Consider the following 21,980-nt stretch of genomic DNA (forward strand, 5'->3'; position numbering starts at 1 on the left):
TTATTTCCGCAGAAAATAGAATGAACACTGACTAGAATAAGTGATGCATTTTCAGTTGAGTTATCTAAATATTGTGAAATACACGCAGCCGGTGAGTTTTGCCGGAAATCCATACAGCTGCTGCTGGCTGTCATTTAAGACTTCGGTTTCTTTTTTTCTTTCAGATATGAAAAAAAATCTAAAAATGAATCTTTTCATAACACTTTTAGATTTCATCAAATTATTTAGTTTCGTTAGATCAACGTGCACTTAAGGGTACTGTCGGAGATAAATGTCAGATGTCACGACCTCACCATACCCTGGTACGAAATGACTTAATAATCACAGAACAGGTGAAGTGCGCTTGTGACACTGCAAAACGCCCCACAATTAATTCAACCGGACAAAACCTTCACATAATTATCGGGTTCTAATTTACACTTGTAAACATACATTTTCTCCTCACGCCATTACACTGCAGATTAATTATGCAATTAATTTGTGTTGGCAAAATATATGTGCCAGCTTCATAACCAGAAGCGGCTTGCCAGTGCAGAGGGATGCCAGAGGGATGCCAGTCTCGGGTACACATCTGCGCACTGATTTCTGATCAATTCTGTCAATAATACTTCTAAACATTTCTTGTGAGCTCTGGTACACATTGCCTGCCTCGGCGATGCATTCAGTCTGTTTCTGCGCTACGCCCCTCAAGTTACCCTTTTACAATTTGAATTAATAATGTAAAACACAATCTTGAATTAAATTACATGTGGCTTGTGTTAGGTGTCGTCTAAACACTCACGTTTAGCTGGGAACGGCCGTATTCTATCCTTTCATTCGTAAAATCTCCCCGTTTTTAATCCCAGTGCCTTTCCTCCGACGGCTCACGAAGAGCCGGACCTGACATTCATAAAGGACTACATCTCCCAGGGCGCCTTGGCTCCCGATGCTCGCCCCGCCCGCACAGTCCAGCACAGCCCATCCCAACTGCGAGAAGGAGAGGCAGACGCGGCGAGGAGCTCGCGGATTCATCCCAGGCTACAAGTGCTTCTCGCTCTGTCAGACTTTCACACCGCAGCACGTGACGGGCCGCCCTCTGCTGAATGAATGACAGCGCCTAGAAGAGGTAAGTGGTCCTCCGGATCAGAAATCAGTTCACAGATGTGTACCCGCTTGAGACTGGCATCCCTCTGCACTGGCAAGCCGCTTCTAGTTATGCAGCTGGTACATATATTTTGCCAACAGAAATTAAATTGCATAATTAATCTGCAGTGTAATGACGTCAGGAGAAAATGTTTGTTTACATGTGTAAAGTAGAATCCGATAATTATGTGAAGAGTTTGTCCAGTTTAATTAACTGTGGGACGTTTTGCGGTGTCACAAGCGCACTGCACCTGTTCTGTGATAATGACTATTAAATCATTTCGTACCAGGGTTTAGTGAGGTCGTGACATCTGACATTCATCTCCGACATTACTCTTAAGCATTCACCCCGCACACAGACCGCCAATTGTATTTATACTTGAAGTTTCCGCTGGCATTATTTGGATGTAGTAGTGACTGCTACTGCTGTCGTTGGATCACAATGTAATTATAAATGTTGTTCATCAACCCTGATATGTGCCTGTAAAGCACCCTTGCTCCTGGGGGTTATCACCCCCGCCGCTCTGCAGCCACGGTCCTATCAAGCAGAAGGGGGTGCCAACGCGAGCAGGGCATTCACTGCTCTTTGAAAAAGACACGAGGTCTTGCCCTGACCACTGCACACGCAGCCCTCGCTGTTACTAACATTCAGAACCTGCAATTATCCTATTTATTTTTTTCTGAATTCATCGTCTAATTGGTTCCCGAGTGAAAGCGTAATTGGGTGCCTCTGAGGTTCTCTGGCAGAATTCACAATTTGCAGTAATTTTTATACTTTCGTTTATTAGTGGCTGCTTGTGAGTTAGTTACTTTAAGTATAGCGTTCTAAGTTAAACCCCTGGATAGCTGTGCCACCCCACTACCGCGCCCCCCAGATGCGAGCACGAGTGAGAAGAAGGGGATACAGTTCCGGCTAGTAATGCAATAGTAAATCCAGTTACTGCTATGCTGGTTTGTCCGAAGTTTTGCTGTGTAATGTTAGGCCGTGTTATCCATTCACATTTGAATAGCGCTTATCACTATTGTTATGGCGTCGTAGCGCCTTCTCTGTTTGGGAACCATTTACACATATGCTTTAGGCTTTCTCTTATGCAATATATAGTATGTTGTAAATGTTGTTGATCAAGGGCACACAACTTGTAAAACCATCGTAGTGAATAGTTATTATTCAAATACAATAAGTCCAATAATAAAAAGACTCTATTAACATTAAAATCGTTGCCATTAGTATTTAAATATAAAAATTGGTGAGATGATAGCTATTTGACAGGAAGGTGAAGTGCTACGTTTCCTCGCCTCGCTGTGCTTGTCAGCACCTTGCAGATGATAAGAGCTTTGCAGATGTCTCTTTAGATATTTCTCATTTATCACGAGTGTTACATTGCATTTAATATTCCAATCGATCCTTCCATGCTTGGGCGTGATTTGTGTGGCGAAGCTCTACCCGCCTAAATTTTAAATGCCTTCTTTATATCTTGGAGTCAATTTCTCACTTGCTGTCCATGACTACTGACGGGAATAGTAAGGTGAAAATTCCCGCTGGAATGTGAAAAACGCGAGGGGTTTATCAAGCTGCTCAAGGTGATTACTATCGACAGCGAAGTTATTTTATTCTTTTTACCTCTCGAAATTTGGCTGAACAAACGTGAGCCAAAGCCGGCGTTATATGCTGATAATGAAATAAATTAAGCCAAGGCCACTGGTTCTGCCCTACACGAGCACCAACAGTTGAGTGCACTGATTTGGGACCACTTTGTTTGCGAATATATATATATATGTGTGTGTGTGTATATGTATATGCATAAATATGTGTATGTATGTAAATGTGTATGTACATATGTGTATATATTTATTTGTGTGTATATATGTATGTATATATAAATGCATACGTATATATACATATATTTATATAAAATATATATACACACATATATATTTTATGTATATATGTGTATATATATATATATATATATATATATATATATATATATATATATATATATTTGCATCACAATCCTTTCCAGTATGAAAGAAGGCGTCACACGAGGAATCTGCACCAGAAGGTTTATTGTGCATAAAGAACGACGCGTTTCAGCCTGTCGGCTTTCGTCAGGTTCAAAGGTCAGGCTGCAGCGTTGCCATTTTTAAAGACGTAACACATTGTAATCATAGAAACAGAAGACATACTTATCAAGTCCGCCATCAAACTTGTGTCACAACTGATTATAAATAAAGTTTTAGATACAATGCATAAATACTCAATGTATTTCCCAGAAAATATTCATAATACTACGTAAAACAATTATACATTGTAATAATAATATAAAGTGGCGGAAAGAATTTCAACAATTTCAAATTAATAGAAAATACATGTCATAAGGGCAAAGGTCCAATTCATAGCAAATGCATGTCTAAATGGCAAAGAGAGTATAAAGAATCCATTAAATACAAAATTATACCTCTATATATACATTTCTATCTATTCACATATGTACAATTGCATCCAACTGTAATGGAAAATTGACGTATTGGAGGTCGCGAGATCGTACCATCAGTAATTTATACGCAAGTGCTATAGTCACAAACACAGATGCCCAATATTGATGTAAACCACATTAACATATATATGAATCATAATATGCCGCCAAATGGCCTGATTGGTTCATCTGAGGATAAAGATCTCAGACAGTTGTTCAATCCAAGGAGACTACCGGCAAAGAACACTGGGCCAAATTAATGGATATCCTCAACATATAGCTCGACATGACATGGGATATGTTAGCCCTAGGTCCACTTGATAACCCAGATTTCTTTGACTTCAATTGATACAAAGCAGCAGAACATAGATCAATTACCTAGTGTATCAAAGTGGCAAATAGATAATATAAGTGAATTTGGACAAAAGTGCAAAATTAACAGTGCGATAAGAAAATTGATCAATGCAAAAATCAGAAATCTTCCATGGAACGGCGGGTCCAGCCGGTCCCACCTCCCCTAGATTTTAAGACACCTACGGTCTATAATCTGTCCCTAGTGGGAAATTATCGGCCACCGTAGAAATAGTACCTGAAAATACCCAAGAGCTTCACGGAGCATGTGCTCCAACTGGTGTCAGTAGTACCAAGGAAAATAAGTGCTATAGATTGCAAACACCCAATAACCCTATTCCCAATACTAAAATACATATTAATATATATTCACATACACAGAGACGGGGATAGCTAAGTCTATGTAGAGAATATACAGGACTGATCAGGGGAATGTCAAATCATACCCCTATATGTGTAGCTAGTTCTTCTTCTTCACTATTCATCCCAAAGGGGGCCATGGTATTGAGGTCAATTATGTACCTTGACTCAAGAATACGTAATTGCTTCTCTCTGTCACCCCTTCTGATATTTTTCAACACAGAATCCAGCCCTACATAGCTCAGGAGCTTGTTGTTGCTGTTGTGTGCACTGTAAAAGTGTCTTGCAACAGGATAGTTAAAATCCACAGAGTTGTGTTGCAGAGAGGTGTAAAAAGGCGCGTGGCCTTGGACCACCTCTCGGCAACACAGCTCTGTGGTGCTTATTGGAGGTACATGGTGGGCTAGTTGGCCCCCAGGGACCCTCAGGATTCTAGGGGAATTAATTCCCCAAATTAAAACCTGTCAGGGGCGCGTTTGCACCGTAGTGAAGGGAGGGGTCGGGCCTGGTGTTACATGTGTGTACTTGTACAATCACTCCACCAAAACCCAAGCACTTATAAATTCACCATGCACTCTCCTTGCAGTACTCTAATCATCCAGTCACTACCCATGCACTCATCTAACGGCCCATGCACTAACTCATGCACTGCTACAATACCCTGAGCAGTACCCATGCAGTCCAGCCATTGCCCTGTCACTACCCATGCACTCCTTTTATTTATTTATTTATTATTGCTATTTATTAAGCGCGAACGAAGACCCGTAGGCGTCTCGGCGCTAAACTAACTACGTTCATCTCCAAAAAGTATCGCCATAAGATTACTGGTTAAAAAGCCAGGTCTTTAGCCGCTTGCGAAAAAGAAAAAGCGAAGGACTTGTCCTAATTGAGTGTGGCAGTGTATTCCATAACTTGGGGGCCGAAACCAGAAATCGACGATCACCCCAAGAAACTGTTCTTGTACGTGGCACCACTAGTTGATCAGAGTGGTGGAACGGAGTTGTCTGGAGGGAGTATAGGGAATTAGTTGATCCTTGAGAAACTGCAGACTTTGGTTGTGAAGTGCTTTATAGACTATGCACAATGTCTTGAACTTGATTCTATTACGAATCGGCAGCCAATGATAGTTCTTTATTACATCTGAAATGGGTTTGTATTTAGGTGTTCTAGAAAGGCGTCTAGCAGCCGCGTTCTGTATGGTTTGCATTTTATTGGTCACGCGAATCTGAGCATTTAGAAATAAACCATTACAGTAGTCTAGGGAAGATAACACTAGGGAGCTTACTAGAGTTTTTCCAGCTGTGTCAGGTAAGAAAGGAAGAATTTTCCTTACTAATTTAAGTTTTTGACAAGCTATGGCTGCTATTTTATTGGCATGGGCCATAAAATAAAGGCCATCATCAAATGTCACTCCCAAGTTCCTCACCAGGGAAACCGGATTGGCAGGAAATCCTAAGGATGGGGGCCACCAAACTGAGGACCAGCCTGGCGAGAGAGGTCCGAAGATGACCACCTCCGTTTTCTCAGAGTTAAGCTTAAGACAATTGGAGGCCATCCAGTCTCCAATTGCTAGCATACCTCCTTGAAAACGTTCTGCCCACCTTGTTTCCATCGCTATTTATGGCCAGAACCAGCTGCGTGTCGTCTGCGTAGGAGGTTAGGCTCATCCCATAGGCTTTGATGAGTTTAGCCAGGTCCGACACATAGATATTAAACAGTGTCGGACTTAGGGATGAGCCTTGAGGAACTCCACATGGCAGAGACAACTGAGCCGATTGAAAAGATCCTAGGGTGACCAACTGAGTCCTCCCAGCCAGGAATGAGGTCAGCAAGTCTCTAGCCGCCAGTTGAATACCCATTTTTCCGACACAGTCGACCAAGATCTTATGGTCGACCGTGTCGAAAGCTGCGGATAAATCGAGCAGCACCAGGACAGCTGTTCCTCCCTGATCCCGCATGACTCTGATGTCGTCAGCTGCCTTAATTAGTGCTGTTTCCGTACCATGGAATTTTCTAAATCCGAATTGGGTACTGTCCAGCTGGTGATGTTTCTCAATAAAATCAGAGAGCTGTTGGTTCATGGCTTTTTCGGCTACTTTTGCTAGGAAAGGGAGGCTAACTATGGGTCGGTAATTCTTTAGCTCCTCCTTGTTCAAATTGGTTTTTTTTTACAGTGGTTTTAAAAGTTTTTTTTCAGTATATCAGGGTAAATCCCTGATCTAAACATGGAATTACATACCTGTGTGACCACCGTAACAATGGAGTCCATTACTGGAGGCAGGACTTTAAAAGGACAGGGGTCTAGGGCTGAACCCGTTTTAATAGATGTAATAATGTCCATTGTATGATCGTCCGTGAGGTCAGCAAATTGCGTTAGTAAAGATTCAGGAAGGATATTACCAATGGGATTTATGGTAACATCTGTTTTGGAGAAGAATGCTCGATACGTATCATTTACTTTTGCAAAAAAGAAGTGTGCAAGCGCATCGCAAAATAATTGAGAAGGTTTTGGGGCTAGATCAGGGGCATTTCCAGCAAGCTGTTTAGTGATCTCATAAAGTCGCTTACTGGAATTTTTCGCCTTCTCTATTTGTTCAGTGAAGAACTTCTTCTTTGCCTCAGCAATCATGGATTTATAGATTGCGAGCATTTCCTTGTAACCAGTTTTACTCTCCAAGCTATATGATTTCCGCCAGCGCCTTTCCCTGTTCCTACAGAGTTGTTTCTGTTTCCTTAAGTCGTCGGTAAACCATGGGGCCGAGGGAATAGCTATGTTTCTCGACAGAGTTTTAATGGGTACTAATGAGTGTGTAGCCTGCCCTAGCCAGTCATGATATTGCAGAATGGCGGCATTAGGGTCAATGGATAAGATAGGGTGAGTGCTATCCAGTAACTCTTTAAGGTCTGCTGTATTTATGTCTTTCCAGACTTTAAAGGAATCTGGTTTGGTGATGGTAGCCCTGTGAGTAGGGCTCTCCTTAACAGTAATTCTAGCTAAGATGGCATAATGGTCGGACCATGGCAAGGGGAGGATGTCTGTTATACGCAGGCCCTCTAGGTTTGAAAAAACGCCATCTAGTATATAGCCGGCCTCGTGGGTAGGGGAACTAACCAGTTGGTGAAGCCCTATCATTTCCATGTCTGTTAATAAGGAGCAGGTGTCTTTATCATCGCATTGATCTAAGTGGAAATTCCAATCGCCCATAACTGTGTAAGATTCTTCGGTTACCAAATATTCCAGTATCGAACCTAGGTTTGAGAGGAAGCCAGTGAGCACCATGTACTTATCCAATCACTCCGCCAAAACCCAGGCACTTATAAATTCACCATGCACTCTCCTTGCAGTACTCTAATCTTCCAGTCAGTACCCATGTACTCATGGAGGGACCCAGGCACTAACACATGCAGTGTTACAATCCCCTGTGCACTACCCTTGCAGACCTCTAACCACCTACACAGTACTGATTTACTCCTCCAATTACCCAGGTTGTACCCATGCACTCCAGAAATCCCTCTGTCGCTACCCATGCACTCCTCCAATCACCCATCCCCAGCATTATGTACTTATCCAATCACTCTGCCAAAAACCAAGCAGTTATAAAATCACCATACACTGTCCTTCCAGCACTCTAATCATCCAGTAACTACCCATGTACTCATGCAATGATCCAGGCACTAACTCATGGCAAATACAGAGGAGTTCATGTTCATTACAGGGGTACCCCAATGCATAGTGTTCCCTAGTGTATGTAGGAATGTTCACTGTATTCCAAGTGTCTTTTAGCATAGAACTGGCTCCAGTCCTGGTTAGTCAGAGTCAGTTACCACCAGTGCCCGTCACTAAAAAGTTGGGGGCACAGGAGGACTTTCCGCTCCTCTGTTGGTTTTTTCTGCACATCTCTTGCTTCTTCCTGCACTTTTCTTAGTCTTTCTGGACTTCTGTTGCATCTTTCTACATTTGTCTTTCTCCTTTCTGCGCTTTTCTTCCCCTTTATTCACATGTCCTTACTTTGTAGGCAGAGTTAGAAATTGGCATTTAAAAAAACCATTGACATTCACTGAAAAAACCATAGGTTTGAGGCACTTTATAGTTAGAAATGAGCATTTTAAAAACCTTAGAAGTTCACTGAAAAAAAACATAGGTTTCAGGGACGTTATAGTTAGTTGGACATTTCAGTCATGCAAAACCATAGAAATTCCCCCGTTAACTCACGCCCCCGCAATGCACTGCTGATGACGTCACATATTACATCATTCATGATGACGGTCACTGATGACATCTCAAATGACATCACTTATGACATCATCCACGTGAAAATCTGATATACTTCCTCACACTGTAATATAACCTTTGATACACCCAATGTACCAATTACTACATAAACACTCACTGATTTCTAAGTCTACATACACATCCACTCATTCACCCATAGAATCACTCATAGATGTAGTCATTCACCAATACAAATCTATCAAAAGCACTCATACATCTATACAGACACTCACACACCACCACTCAACCAGATTTACTAACACACATAGTCATGCAAAGAATCAATCACACTTCCAGTTACTGACCTATACAGTTATACACACACCACATCAGTTATTCAAACAGAAACAAATGCATACTTACTCTTTTCTACAATCACTGATACAAGTACACACTCATCCATGAAGCCACTCTCACAATCACTGACTTATGTATAGTCATTTATATATTTCAACTTTCACATACACTGCCTTTTATATATGTAGTTACTTGGAAATGTAACATTGAGGCATCCATTGTTTCACCAACACACCATACACACACTCACACTCATACAGCTGTTTCCACATGCACTCTTGAACCTGTACACACAGTGAATCTACCACTCAAACATCTATGCACAGACTCACCCACCTCCCACACACCCACACACACACCCAAGCACCCATTCAGATACTCAGACAACCAATCAATAACCCATATAGATCCTCATTTAGCTACTCACCAACCCATGCAACCGTTTTCACACCAACTGGCAAACTAAACTGTGTGAATGTCTGTATCAGTCACTAACTCGTGCATTTAGTAAGACACATGTAATTACTCACTTAAACAGTCACACACCTACTAAATCCTCCATCCAGGCACTTATACACCCACTCATTCTTCAATACACAATGGCATATATATAATACATATTTAAACTTTATAGAAACACACATTCACTGGATGATGTCATCAGTAATGTCATCAGTGATGTCAAGAAGCAGAGATCGGCCCGGGACCAGGGTTCAATTCCCGACGCGGCAGGGTCTTGGGTCAATGTCCGCGGACTCGATAATTCTCACCGAGGTGCCTACGCTAACCATTGGTCCCACTCTGCAACTCTGGGCAATAGCTTGCTTAATCTCCACTACGGCCCCATCAGCGCCGGGGATGCCTGGCTTCACCTTGGAGGTGCCCAGGAGGGACCATCTCACAGGGAAAGCCAGGACGGGTTCCCCAGCGGTATACAGCCCTTGGACACTCTGAGATGGAGTAACAGTGCGCTTTACAAGTATACTTACCCACCTACCATCAGTGATGTCATCAGTGATATCACTGGCCATGTCATTAATGATGTAATATGTGACGTCATCAGCAGTGCATTGCGGGGGCACGAGTTATAGTTAGCTGAACTAACTATAACGGGGGAATTTCTATGGTTTTGTATGAGTGAAATTTCCAACGAACTATAACGTCCCTCAAACCTATGGTTTTTTCAGTGAAAAAAAAAATATATATATATATATATATTTTAATCTGATGATTGATGTGTAGTGTACATGGCTAAACCATTGGTCCAGCATTGTGTATCATTATTTTGGCTTTGTTAATGCTTGCTTTCGTTTCTAATGTTTAAAATTTAAAAAAAAGTATGTTTGGGGAACAGCTCTGCCCAAACATTGGCTAAAATCAAAAATATTTTTTAACTTGCAAAAAGCATGCACTCTCTAGCGCTGACCTGCATCCTCATTGCTTTACCAGATAATTATACACTGATAAAGCAGGGCTGGGAATCAAAACCAGGAGGTGGAGTAGCAATTTCTTTTCAGGACGCTGTCAGAACAGAAATCCTTGATTCCTTACCCACCGACTTGGCAGAGATAGTTCTATTCAAAATAGAACCACCCTATTGCGGTACTTGGAAAAGGTGCGCTAGTTTACCATCCTCCCAGCATTAAAAAAAAGAGGTCAGTCATAAATTAGCAGAACAACTAGCACCATATGTACTGTCTACACAATTTATTCTCCTGATAGGGGACTTCAACAATCATGTTGACATTGCCACTGACACTGACATACCCATACTGATGTCCAATCTTGAAATGCTAGACCTGCATCTAACCAGGACCGGCACCACACATTTGTGAGGCCATACAGTGGACCTTATTTTTTCCACCTCCAAAATCTTTCAAGTTGACATCCCATCACCCCTAACCTGGATTGATCATTTTCAGATCAGTTTCCAGACCCTTACCATTACCCTCTCTTCAAAATCTACAGCCCAGACACACCCTAGATCAAGGCCATGGAAACAGATCACTTTGGAGTCTTTCTAATCAGCTTTCCTCAACTCTACGTTAGACAACATTAACAATATTAACTCGGCTTCAGCTCAGTTCCACAACACCTTCTCCCACACTCTACATACTGTTGCTCCCCATAAACAATATCCGCCCATTTTATGCAGACCTAATACTCCTTTGTATACTGATAAATTGAAAACTGACAAATCAAGCTGCAAAAGAATGGAACAAATATGGAGGGCATCAAAAACTAGCTATGACAAACAAGCATACACATTAGCACTAAGTGCATATCACTGCAAAATAAAGACAGCAGAAAGGCAATATTTTGTTAACTGGATATCCCAAGTAGGCAATTCCTCAAAGGAACTATTTAAAGTCTTAAACAACTTTACTTAACCCCAAGGTTGCTCCTCCGATTTTCCTGCCTCCCAGACAATCTGCGACACCTTGTCTAGCCACTTAAAAAAAAATAGACAACATCTGCCGTAGCTTTCCTTTCATGTCCAGTCTTTTAACATACTCCTGCACAATACACTGTTTTGGTAGCACTTGATAGGTTCAAGCCTATCTCTCAATTTCAGATGCTCAACTCATTAGCTGGAGTTAAATCCAATTCCCCCGAATTCGATCTCTGCCCTCTGCACACCATTGCTACCTCAATCCCTCTTTTTGCACCTGCCATCACAACCCTGTGTTACCAGACTCTGACCCTAGCCATAATTCCTCGGGTTTGGAAAGCAGCTCATGCCCACCTATCCTGAAAAAACCCAATGCAGATCCCAAGGAACCAATTGGCTGTCACCCCATAGCTCTTCTTCCTCTGCTGGGCAAAGTGATGGAGTCCTACATCAACAAACAGCTCTCCGTTTATTTAGAGAACTATATTTTGCTAGACGCCTCCAAATCAGGCTTCAGACCTTACCATAGTATCCAAACGGCGCTACTAGCGGTAGTAGATACAATCAGGCTATACCTGGATGCTGGCAAACCCACCATGCTGGTCTTGCTTGACCTGACAGTGGTGTGTGAAACCATCTCTTCTTCCATCTTGATACAGCATCGCTACCAGACTGGTATCCAGGGCACCACCCATGACTGCTTCAAAGATTTCCTTAAAGATAGTATCCAAACAGTGTCCATGGGCACTTAGCATCTCAAAATCATTTCCTTGAGCCCTACACTTTTTAACATTTATGTAGCCCTTCTACCCCCGTTAGTCAAGTACTGTAGGTTTGAAGTACTTTCTTATGCAGACGACACCCAGCTGGTCATCTCGTTTGGCCAGTACATTGAAAATGTCAAACAGAGATTTATCACTTGCATGAGAAAATTTGTCATCTGGATGTCCCTCGACTTTCTCCAATGAAATAGACACAAAACAAAGATCCTTCGGTTTGGCAGAGCCCACATCTACTGAATGGATGACTGGTGGGCGGCAGAGCTTGGCCCTTCCCCTTTGCCCAGTAGAACAGCCAGGAACTTGAATATATTATTAGATGACAAACTATCTATGAAAGAAACAGATTACTTCCAAATGCGGTACTTGCTTCAGCATACTGCACCTACTCAGGAAAATCTTTCGGTGGATTCCATTGAGCGCCTGTGAGACACTTACGCCAGCACTAATCTTTAGCCGCCTAGACTATGGTAATACCCTACTCCTTGCATCTATAGAATTCTTCGTATCCAAAATATAGGTGGTTGAAAACACAGCTGCCTGACTGGTCAACAACGTGCCTCCCTAGACACCTTCAGCCTCCTCACTCAGAGCCCTTCACTGGCTCCCCATTAGAAAGAAAGCATTGTTCAAGTTGCTTTGTCTGACTTACAAAACGGTGTCAGGATTAGAACTAAATTATTTACAGGGCATACTCACTTGTAGGTGTAGAAACTTTATTGTTTGATTAATAAAAATCATTACAATGGTAAACGTGCGAGCAATATAAAACGTGTATCATGAATAGTTATTAAAATATTTACATTTGGACCATCATAATGAAAATGAAGGATAACATTTCATCAGAGAAACAATTTAAAATCCTAAAAACCTTATTGGTAAAAGTAGTTGTAAACCTTAGTTCTCCATTCCGTTTTTTCCATCTATTCGAACCACATGCAGATGTTTGCTATTAAGAATTAACAATTAATAACTTTGATAATGTAGTTCAAAGTTTGTGGTGAGGATCCTGGGGTTGCAATCCATTTATGTAGTGAGCCCCCTGCATACAACGTTTCAGTGGATTCCAGAGATGCATACGAAGAACAGGTCAACTCTACACCGGGGCCATTGTCAGCTATTCTTGTGTAATACAGGGGACTATGCAAATCAGAAAGAATACATATGAGTGACCATTGGTGGCATACAGGGTCTCGCAGTTTGTACATTTTCTTGCTGTTCCTGTAGCAAACTTGGTGAACCTGATGTTAAGCTGTGGATTGTCCGGGTTCATTGATGCAAGAATAGCCTGACGGCGTATACGAATAGCAAGTTTGTTACATTTGTTCTTTAGCAATTTCCTACGGTCGTCATGAGCTGCAGGACAAAGGCATACCACATGCTTGATTGTTTCTGTACTGCTCCCGCATCCTCTGCACGTTACATTTGGATTTGTGCTTCACCATCTCGGCAAGTGATAAAGGAATGGCCATTCACCCATTCTGAGGGCCAAAAATCTTTTTTTCCACAGCACTGAGTAGGTACATGACAGGAGTGGACCCATGATCCCTGGCTTAAATCCTGATACAACTGTCCAGGCGTGATTACGTTCAACCAATTGTGCTCTGTCCGAGTGGAAGGACCAGAGATGGACGTTTCTTTTGATATGGGATTAAGTACCTGCTGTGATGGATTAGAAGCCCAGATTTCTTCTATATCGAGGAGTTGTAAAGAGTCCTGCAAGTAACGCCGGTGTGAGCTGCCGATTTGGCCAGCTGAACTTTCCAGCCACAGGAGGGCCTCCAGGTTTTCTTCTCTGGAGCTGCACAGCTTGTTGCACAGCCTGATGTAAGCTCCACGCCCTATTGCTTGGTGGTCTTGAAGACCAAATTCAAGACGTACTTGAGCGGGGGAGGAGGATTTAGGTAGGTCCAGGATCTGTTTAAATACTCTTGTTATTATTTTGTTCACGTGACTGTTGTCTTTCCCTTGCATGATCTCCTCGCTGTAGGTGAGGAAATTAATGATTTTTGCCTTCATTACAGTTATAAGTGGGGTTAGACTGGGACCTGTCAGACGTTTTGCAAGAGTCTTAAATGCCACCTGAATTGTCAGGGCTTTAGCTTCTGCCTCGTCTCTGTGTTTAGAGAATGTTCCCCTTCCGTCCAGGTGAACCCCCAAGTACTTATAAGAAATGGCTCTGTCAACGTTTTTGCCATTGTATTGCCATCCGCCACCTTGGTATTTCCTTTGCCCAAAGGTGATTGCCTTTGTCTTGGTTAGGTTCAGTTCCAGATGGTTTTCGATGGTGTATAAGGACAGCTGATCAAGGAGTCTCTGCAGGCCCACCCTGGAGTGACTAAGCAGGACCAAATCGTCCGCGTACAATAGGTTACTGACTCTTGTCCCAGCAAGTTTTGGAGGATGGGAGTTAACTTTGTCAAGTAACTCTGACAGATCGGAAATGAAGAGGTTGAAGAGTAGGGGCACCTGCACACAACCCTGCTTAACTCCAGGGGTTGTTTGTATTTTCCTAGAGAAGTGCGATCCATCCCCCAGTTTTATGCAAATCCATGTGTTGGAATGTAGTGCGATTATGGCTTGTAATAGCGTTGGTGGAATCCCCCATTTCTGCAGTTTGAGCCATAATCTGTTTCTGGGAACGCTGTCGAAGGCGGCCTTGAAATTGACAAAACAGCCATGCATCAGCGTTCCTGAGGTGGACACTTTATCCAACAAGACAGAGATTTTGCAATAGGTTTGTTATGGTGCCTGATTTTTGCACAAATCCTGTCTGGTTGAAGGGTATAAGATGTTTTTTTGCGGCCCAGGACGCCAGATCCTGAAGGAGCAAATTAGCATAGTATTTCGATTCCACGTCCAATAGGGTGATCATCCTGTAGTTTTTTCGGGTCGGATCTCTTGCCGCCTTTATAGATTGGGTGTATAATAGCTCCTTGCCACGATTCCGGCAAAACTGAGTTATTCCGGCAGTAGGAAAAAAGCTGAGCCAACTTGTTTGCCTAAAATTCTATGTCCTGTTTAAACAGAGACTGGGGTAGACCGTTTGGCCCTGGCGCTCCATCTGAGCGGCCCTCTGATATAGTTCGGGCGATTTTTCCCGTGATTGTTTCTAGGGTTATTGGAGCGCTTTGTGATTTTCTATGGGCTGTGGCAGAGATTTTGTGTCGGTTGTCGTTGATGCCCTTGTGTGTAATTCGGCGTGGATTCCTGGTGTCTTCACATCCATTATGCCTGATAATTGGCCAATTTTGGGTTGTAGAGCAATGACTGATGGTCTAACCAATGGGGTTTCTTTTTCTGGTTCGTCAAAATGACCCTGATAGGAATGTAAGACCCAAAAGTCACCTTTTTTTATGTCCCCGGCATATTCGAACATCTACATTTGGTGGTTGGGCTTTCTCCTATCTTGCTCTTTTCCACTGAAACAGGCTTCCTCTGTTTATCCCTGCATGCTCCAGTCTCTCAGGTTTTAAAAAACATCTCAACACCTGGTTGCTCTAATCAGCTGCCTCTTCACTTACCTGCTTGTCACAGTGCCAAGATGTCTCTTTGGGGCTGAGTCATTGCGGTATATGAAGAACCAGCGGCCAGATGTACGACTATTCCATTTTGGGTGTCACAAATTACATTTTTTTACCTTCCTCATCAATATTCATGAGGCAGGTCGCAATTTGATACCCAATGGCAATGGGCAAGAACACGGGTATGGTGGCCTGCTGGGGACAGCAGACCACACTGTCTGTGTTTGTTTTTAAATAAAGCACTTTTAGTTCTAATGCAGCCCATATTCCTGAAAAGAAAACTGGATGCATTTAAAAACAAAATGAACATTTTTCTCTATATTTTTTAAAGACAGTGAGTGGGACTACTGCCTGCTTTTACATTTTTTTCCGCATACATACACAAAGGAGAACCCGTCCCATTTACAATAGGCGTACAACCTACTTGAAGTAAGTAGTAACTGCGATTCATTTGTGACCACATTTGCGGTCACAAAACAATGTTGCATACCAGTGCAACTCACTTTTAGGACGGGATGCCCTTGGCACGCCCTTTCCTAATAGCGACTCGCAAACCCTATTTTGCACGTCGGTAATAGGTTACAGACTTGCAAAATAGGGTTTGTACATGCTACATCCCTTTTTAGTGGTTCCAAATGGCCCGATTTCTGGTTTGCAACTGCTAAAAATGGTCGTACATCTGCAAGATCCTATAAGTATAAAACTGGTATATTTTTAGTAAAATAAAAAGGTATTTGCCTAATATGACCTACAAATATGTTTTTTGCTGACCATTGTGCACAACTAATTTTATATGCACAAGTCAAGACTCATGCACACATATACGCCGTGATGATTCGGCATCCCAGTGTAATAATGCATTCACATACTTATGGCATGCCTGCCACAATTTGTTTTATTTTTCATTTAAAAGTAGTGGACGCCAACCATGGAATGGTAAATATAATATATAATTATATTTTAAATGTGTGTGAAGGTACATTTTGAAATGGGAGCACTCCAACAGCAAATTCCAACTTCTGAGCTTACCCGCCCCAAAAAATCTTTCTTTTAAAAGAAAGACAGCATCACAGCTGAGGACAGGAAAGCAACTGAGGGGTGATTCAGGGAAAAAGTCACCAAGAGGGATGGAGCAATGAGAAGTGGGGGAGGAAGAACAGAGAAGTTTGAAGCCAGGACGACAAGGGGTAAAAAATACAAAACAATTCAGGCAGGCAGTAGTAGGGGACAGATGTAAGGAACACTGAGCTTGGGATAGAAAGGGTAACCACACAAGAGTGAACAACAAACACATTACTTGCCTTTTGTAATGCTCTTTCTGGTGTATACTGCAGCGGCGACTCCTCCGCTATGGCAGAGAAGCGTCACCACCACTGCTTGCCAGCAGAGGGAAATATAAATAAAGTGATAATAACCCAGTATTATCATTATCTTTTTCTCTGGATGGATCGGAGTCTTTGGGGGCGGGGCCATGCCATGACAGGCATGGAAGGGGAGTGGTGGGCAGCACTACTCTCAGTGCACATGACGGTTTGGCCAGAGATTTAAGGATTTGGCCAGCCATCTTAGGACAGCCAAACCACCATGCACATCGACATCTCCGAACCCGAACTTTATTGCCAGGTGGCGAGAACAGCAGGCCAGGGCTACCAGTCTGTGGTAAATAAATAAATAATACCCTATTTTTGAATGAATAAATGAATAACAGATAGCTCAATAAATAAGAGTCAAGATTCGAGGTAGTAGGAGTTTGGCAGGTTTAATACAGCATAAGGACAGGAACAGGACCACCTGCACAGGAATAGGATGGCAGCTGCCGGGGACAGGATCGGGAATGACGGCGTAGCTTTTAATAACAGTATATGAGCATATATACATAACGCAAACACATAGCATTACATTGCAATAGGCGTAGCAGTGGGTGGAGCAATAGGCGTGACGCGTAGCAGCCGCGAAAGATAAGGGTGAAAAGAGGTGTAACAGGGCGTATACATAGACATGTGATGCAAACGTAACAGAATATGTCATGAATGGGGCGGAAACCATGGAGGGGGCTACCTAAGGAGCCGGGACCTCTAACCTGATGGTGCGCGCAAACTAGCAATGATGTATCACTAGGAGAAGCTGGGGGCTTCGAACTCTGTGCTAGGAGCAGAGACTGAAGTCTGGAGAGTCAGGGCGACATGTACCTAAGCAGTATCTAGTATCTGATGTTTAGGGAACATGTTGATATAAACTAGAAGTCAGGAGGGGAAAGGCTAACAGACACTAAGACTGGACCATGCATTATTCTACATGTAGTGCGTGATGAAGAATATTAAATGACCATTAATACAGTATTTCTCTAACGTGGGGCCGTAAAGGCTAGACAATGACGGTAACTATTGATGCGATTCAGTAGCTTAGGAATGCAGAGAAGGAGGGCTGTACTGATAACTCGAATCATAACATACTCTTGGCAGACTCAGAGGCAGGGCCAAGCTGAACCGGGCACTGCGAGGCAGGAAGTAAGTGAAGGGTCGAGGATACAGGTGGGGGTTGTATCGCTCCTCAGCGAGGCTTCAGGAGACAGGAGCCGAATCTGGTGTCCGGGCCCTTTTGAGGCCTAGAAACGGGGACTTTACAATGAAATAACGTGCACACTGAGAAACGTGGCAACGTAGCTTTACATAGGCCTGATATTTGTAGTATTCACGAGGACTGGAACTGACATACTAGAGGTGGACACAACTATAATTGCGTCTTGAATCGAACATGGGGAATACATATGCATATTTAATCATGCACACATAACATATGATGGATGACACGTAGGGACACAGAACATGGCAAAATTTACTTTTCCACATTCCCTCCTTGTCACTACGTTTCCATCAGGAAACATCAATATTCATGATACCATCTATCATTTCATACACTATCATTTGTTCGTCTCGAATTATCCTGGAACGGGATTTAGAACGGGGCTTGGGACTAGGAATACATGATGTAGCACAAATGCCGCAAATCGCAGGGCCACATTGTATACAGAGGCAGCAGCTGAATATGATCGCTACTGCAATACCTAGAAAGGACAAGACTTTCCATCCCCAGGCGGAAATTATATTCCAGAACCAACCGGACCATGTCCAGGTGCCTGGATCTTGGTGTAACAGATGGGCAATTTTATGGAGTCTGGTTATAGCTGAATAAACAGACGGCGCGTTATTTGGAATGAAAATGCAGCAACTAGATCCGATGACTCTACAGGCCCCGCCCCTATCGGCCAGTATGACGTCAAGGACGAGACGATTCTGTAAAACGACAAATCTCATAGCAGATTGCTCTTCAGTTAAGTTACCCAGAGCAGAGGCAGTCTCATTGACTACAGCTTCAAGGGTTCTGGTTAACCTACGGATTAGTTTACTATTCTGGATAGGTCCTATAAAGAAAAAGAAACCTCTATTGAAATCTGTATATTGTTCTAGAGCAGTTTCAGTATAATCGACAATTGGGGACTCCCTTCTATGTCTAATGTGGACTAGATGTGTGTTTCTATGGTAATCAGACGGGGCTAGGAAAACTGGTGGCAGTAGGAAGGCAATGTAACAGGTTCCCTCCCAATCGAGGGGCAGACGAACATATGCAGTTTGACCACAAATAAAATAAGAATGACGTGAAGCTTTGAAGATAGATTTCCCACTGTCACTATACTTGACAATAGTAGTACAATCACTATGTCCTACGTGTACGGAACCATTATTTCGGACACATAATTCGCCTTTGACTGGTAGTACTGAAATTGCAGGTAAATCTGGAGTGGAATCAGACTGAACATTCAGGACCATGAAATTCGAAGAATAATTACCTAAATTATACACTTCATTTTCTAGATCTAACCCGGTTCTGTGGGGGAGACCTTGCTTGTCTGGAAAACATGTACTGTTAAGAAAAGACATATCTGTTGAGGATGACGTTAACGTGGACCATGCTCCACACGAACCATTATGTGAAAACGGATAAGGAAAGAGTGGCAGAACTCCCTTCGGTGTCTGGAAAGGGGGGAGTCGACCACACACCCAACAATTAGTGGCATTGCTGGTCTGGTGTGAATAATGTAACATACGGATAAAAGAATTATTTCGCATAGGGAGGCGGTAAGAGAGTTCATGAGGAGGCAGATCACTAAACATATGCTCTACTGTAGCATTAGCAGACTTATTTACATGAGAAACTGGGAAACACAGGTAAAATGCATAACTGGTGCAGGAAATCATAATGCTGAGAAATAATATGAAACATAGAAAAATGATACATCGGATTGAGTTTTGACTAACTCTCTCACTATGGGGGTCTATTTTATACATGTCAGAAACAGTCTAACCGTTTCACCTAGGGGAGGACTTAGACAATCAAACTGGCTGACTTATTTTACTAGACCGGAGTTTCAACTTGTACTCCTGCTGCGGAGTATTCTCTAACGGGGAAGGGTTCGTAGCAATGTCTTTTGCGGGACAGTCCTTAAGAATAGTACTTTGGCAATCCTTCAAATCCTGGGAAATGTTCTTTGAGACGGGTTTCAGTCCATAAAACTTCTTTATATGTGAAAGGTGCACCCAGCCTTTGCGACCCTCCAACTTCACGGCTGTACGGGTGGCGAGGAGGACCTGTCGGGGCTCCTTCCAGCGTGGCTCCAGCGGACTTGAGCGGTCAAAATTCCGGACAAGGACCATGGATCCTGGAACGATTTCATGCGGTGCCACCTCGGTATTGTCTGGAAATGCGGCGGCAACCTGTGAACGACAAGAGTTGAGGGCAGACATCAAGGAAGCTAGGTAATCTGTCAGCATATTACTTGAAACATCGGTAATACTTCGGGGTCTAGGAGTACCCCACATGTTAGGGGGGCGGCCGAAAACGACCTCATACGGGGACAGACCTGATCTGGAATGTGCGACCATGCGCATATAGAACAAGGCAACTGGCAGAGCTACTAGCCAGTCCACACCTTTCTCTTTGCATACTTTGGCGATGCGGATTTTCAGAGTCTGGTTATGTCTCTCTACGAGACCGGCTGCTTCAGGATGGCGTACACAATGGAACTTCCACTGGTACCCTAACAAAAGGGAAACATGCTTCATCAACTCAGATGAGAATGGCTGGCCGTTGTCAGAATATACGACTCTAGGGAGTCCATAACGGGGGAAGAACTCACGAACCAACTGCTTGGCAGTGGTCGCGGCTGTGTAATCTGGGACTGGATATGCTTCTGTCCACCTGGACAAAGCGCATACAACTACAAGGACATACTTGAAACCTCGACATCGCTCCATCTGAATATAATCCATCTGGAGGACTTCAAAAGGGTGGTCAGGAGGCTGGAATCCACCTTGTTCCACCGGGACACTTTTACCTGGATTAAACTGACAACATATCATACAGGTACGGACTTTTTGCTTGGCTGCAGCTCGTAAATGCTTGTTGAACCAAATGTTCTGGATACTGTCTAACATAGCTTTTTCTCCTAAATGTGCTGGACTATGTGCGGTATTGATAATGACTTGAACCATAGAGTCGGGGAGAAACCATGTGGCTCTACCCTTCGTTAACCATCCTTGATCTGTCTGGACCCCTCCTTGTTCAGACCATTTCTTGATTTCATCGGGAGTAGCATGTAACTGGATATCTATGACATCTTGTGTAGGGTCCTTAACTGTCATGCATGTAGTCGGATCTGGAGTGTGTGTCATGTTAACTGGAATGTCTGGAGTCTGTGCTGTAAGCTTGGCTGTGCGATCTGCTAGATCGTTACCCTGGGAAATAGTGTCAGTAACTTTCGTATGTGCTTTGCACTTCATGATAGCAATGGATGTCGGTAAATGTATGGCATCTAACAGAGCTTGAATAAGGAGACCATGCTGAATCTTGGTTCCATGAGACGTCATGAAACCTCTCTCCTGCCAGAGCACTCCAAAGTCGTGTACGACTCCAAATGCGTAGCGCGAATCTGTGTAAACATTAACTTTCAAGTTCTTGGCGTGTAGGCAGGCTTGTGTCAGAGCAACTAGCTCTGCTGCTTGAGCGGACAGGGTGTCAATACGGTGTGTTTCAATAACCTCGGTGTCGGTAGTCACTGCATATGCGGCGACTAGTTCTCCTGTACTTGTTCTCATACATGAACCATCCACATAAAGTGTCAGGTCGGGATCTGGTAACGGAATATCTGTCAGATCTTGTCTTGGCTTTGTCGTAATGTTAACTACTTCCACACAGTCATGTGTGGCAGAATTCGAAGTAACTGATGGTAACAATGTAGCAGGATTTAAAACGTTGCAGCGTCTGATTTCTATGTGTGGCTGGAACAGTGTCAATTCATAACCTGTTAAACGTGCAATTGTCAAGTGCTGAGTCTGTGTTCGGTTTAAA

At 43.0% G+C, this 21,980-nt stretch overlaps 1 protein-coding gene across 3 annotated transcripts in view; it reads left to right on the forward strand.

Moving 5' to 3' along the window:
- The first annotated feature begins 978 nt into the window (after positions 1 to 978).
- The window catches only part of TMEM74 (transmembrane protein 74), a 151,249-nt gene continuing 130,247 nt past the window's right edge, over positions 979 to 21,980 (forward strand). For 2 of the 3 annotated variants that reach the window (XR_013610048.1, XM_078685573.1), the window contains exon 1: positions 981 to 1,105. The gene's annotated coding sequence lies outside the window, so the exon portion shown is untranslated. Of the gene's footprint in view, positions 1,106 to 21,980 lie in introns of all 3 variants that reach the window. The other variant, XM_078685574.1, reaches the window with a different exon arrangement.

This window comes from Lissotriton helveticus, chromosome 4_1 (assembly GCF_964261635.1).
Source record: "Lissotriton helveticus chromosome 4_1, aLisHel1.1, whole genome shotgun sequence".
NCBI lineage: Eukaryota > Metazoa > Chordata > Amphibia > Caudata > Salamandridae > Lissotriton > Lissotriton helveticus.